The following is a 3,039-nucleotide window of genomic DNA, read 5'->3' as shown; positions in this document are numbered from 1 at the left end:
TTATCCTGCATTGCACTCTAATCGTTTCTTTATGAATCCATAAACCCCTCATGTTTTAGTTTTTCTTGTTTTTATCTTTCACACTAGTATGGCAATAAACAATTGAAATAAAATGCCAATTAAGGTAATCAAATGAGTTTTTTCTTTCATTGCTTGAGCAATCTTAAGAATTACATAAAAGGCATATATATGGATATTAAAAGAAACAACATACAGCATATGAGGTGAGCATGAATAACATTTCAAGATAAATATGATTTACTGATGTGAACAAGATTTATTACAGTGAAACAATGCGTCTGTAAAGTACTTCATCATCACTCTCATCTTCCTCATTTGACCCCATCTCGCTTCCAGGTAGCTCTAACTTCCCACCCATACAAAATGATGGACCTGGAGTCTCTGTTTCAATATATTCCCCTTGCAATCTCTCCTCGAATCTTTGATCACTACAGTTTAGGAACCATTTCAAAGAACACCTGATCCCCTTGCTTTGCAACTTGTGACCTAGGTTTGATCATGGATTCTAAGCTGTAAGTGAAGAACTCTGGAAATTCCACAAGCTCTTTCAATGGCCTCCCCATTTCACTCTTGAAAAAGTAATAACTATTTTTCATGAGCTCAACTCGCGATGTAATTAACTAGGGACATTTTACGACCATCTTGGCTACTTCCTCAGAAGGTATTCCCCATCCAAGAAGGAACTCAACTAGCTTCATTATCACATGTTGATAGAGGCTAACAATCTGCAGCATCTTCTCTATCACTTTGCAAACCCTTCAGGATCAATCTTAAGCTTCAAACTAAAGAAATACTGTTGTGAGGACATTTTAGCCTTTAACGGTAACCCAAGAATTTGTGGGTACTGAGCCACAACCGAAGCAAGCACTTCCCTTCGGATCCCAAAACTAATCAAACAATCCACATTCGGTTTAACAGCCTCCTCAAGATCATAACCAAGTAAATATGTCCGCCTAGCCAAAATCTTTTTTGGCAAGTCTAAGGAAACCAAAAAAATCAACAAATGGCTTAATCACAGTCCCAACTCTCATGCCCAAAAAGTAAGGATATTGCATGACCATTGGACCTATATCCCTAAGACTAACACCAATGCTAACAAGATACGCAACTGAAGTACTCATTGTCCCCTCAAGTTTATACCCAAGAAGTTTGGGATACTTCTGCAACACATATCCAATATCCTGCTTCTCGACATCAAGCTCACGAAGGAACTTAACAATCGGCACAAGCTCAACAACCACACTAGCATGCAATACTTGTGGATAACACTTAACAAATTCACCAAGTTTTGGTCTTGGAATCCCAATTTTCTCCAAGTAATCCAACACAGGTATCATATTTTTTTCTCACACTACATCTGAGCATCAACAGGTACTCATTGATATTGTCAACAAACAATCCCATCTTCTGAAGAAACTCAACTCTCTCTCTCATGACTTCAACAGTAGAAGGAAGCTCATGACTTCAACAGTAGAAGAAAGCTCTAAGTTTTCCAACTCATCAGGAACAATGCCTAAGCTCTTTAAATAGTCACAAATGATGACCCGAGAGACAAGCTTCTCTTTTCGGCCTTTGACCACACCCCACGTAACAGAGGGCATCTCATACTTTGGAAACTTAGAGGACTGAGTTGAAAATGCATAGTTATGTAAAACCCTTGAAGGGTTTTGGGTATAGGGCAGTTGGGGATATGGGTTTTGGTTGGGACATTGGATTGATTGGGAGGTTGGAGTGAGTTTATGAGAAACATGTGGGATTGGTGGAAATAGTTTGGGGATTTGGGTGATGGGTTTCGTTGCTCTAATCATTTCAAAGGGAGGAGTAACAAAAACTGCTTCAAAGTTCAAACCACACAATGAATCAACGATTCTAGTTATTTTTTGGTTTGCTATTAAAAGGGAGAGAAAGGGCTTACTTGGAAGTTGGTAGTGCTCTCATTCTTCAATCTGATTAGCCATGCTTTTAGGTTGTAGCAAGACAGAGCTCTTGTTCGGAGGTTTCGCGTGTACATTTTCATCCGGCAGTAGTACAATGATATATTTTACACTAGGAGATAAGGAGTTTGACTAATCCACACAATGGGTAATATAATTTGATATCAAATTCGCCATTCATGTGATTCGAACCTAAAACCTCTCACTTACAAGTGAAGAGGAATACCACTAGACCGTAGTATTGAGTGGCGACTCTTTTCATTTTTAGTTTGGGTTTTTATCTTTATTTTTTTTATATGGGAGGAAGTCTGGCACCAAACAATGATGACAGGTTAATTCTCTTCTTTGTGCAGTTCTAATACCGCATGAGGCAACAATGTATTTTTGGCTCTTGGGTCACACGTTACGCCAAAGTAAAGTCGGTGACTCCAAAAAATGCATCTCTTAAAATTCAAACTCAAGTTGGGGAGTTCAAACCTTTGATCATTTTCCACAAGACCAACCCCTTAGGTTAATGGTCACATTGTGGATGAAGCTAATAAATATTGTAGCATTTTCCATTCATTATGCTAACTTAGTACTCTAGATGATGACTAGGTATAATGCTCACGTGTTGCTGCGGGTTTAAAACCAATGTAACAAAATATTAATATCATTGATAACAAAAACATTAGAAAAACCTTTAGAGATAAACGGTTAAACTTGGAGAACTTCATTGGCAAATATTACATCCATTTGCTAGAGCAACTCCACCCCTAAAAAAATGCGTTAGCACCCAACCCATTTAATCCACTCATTGAATAGTGATAGACCCAATGAACAGTAATTGGCCAAAAGCATCTGCACCCCTAAAAAATGCGCTGGCACAAACGATTTCCACCCATACAAAATACGCTGGCATCCAGCCCATTTAAAATATTATTAATTTTTTTTATAAAATAATACAAAAAAATAGTTTTAATTTCATATAGGATTTTTAACCAATCTTGTCACGCCACGTGTCATTATTTGAAAGTACTATTTTGTGGATAGATGTTCGATAAGAAATTACATAAAGTACTAAAAATAAATAAGAAATTACATA

General features: G+C 37.4%; 1 pseudogene; it reads right to left on the bottom strand.

Moving 5' to 3' along the window:
• Positions 1-280: 280 nt before the first annotated feature.
• Positions 281-1,829, bottom strand: LOC137742960 (transcription termination factor MTERF4, chloroplastic-like; annotated as a pseudogene).
• Positions 1,830-3,039: the final 1,210 nt, after the last annotated feature.

The sequence above is a fragment of the Pyrus communis genome, chromosome 8 (assembly GCF_963583255.1).
Source record: "Pyrus communis chromosome 8, drPyrComm1.1, whole genome shotgun sequence".
NCBI classification, from domain to species: Eukaryota; Viridiplantae; Streptophyta; class Magnoliopsida; order Rosales; family Rosaceae; genus Pyrus; species Pyrus communis.
Note: the sequence above shows the minus strand (reverse complement) of the source record. Positions and strands in the feature narration are given on the sequence as shown.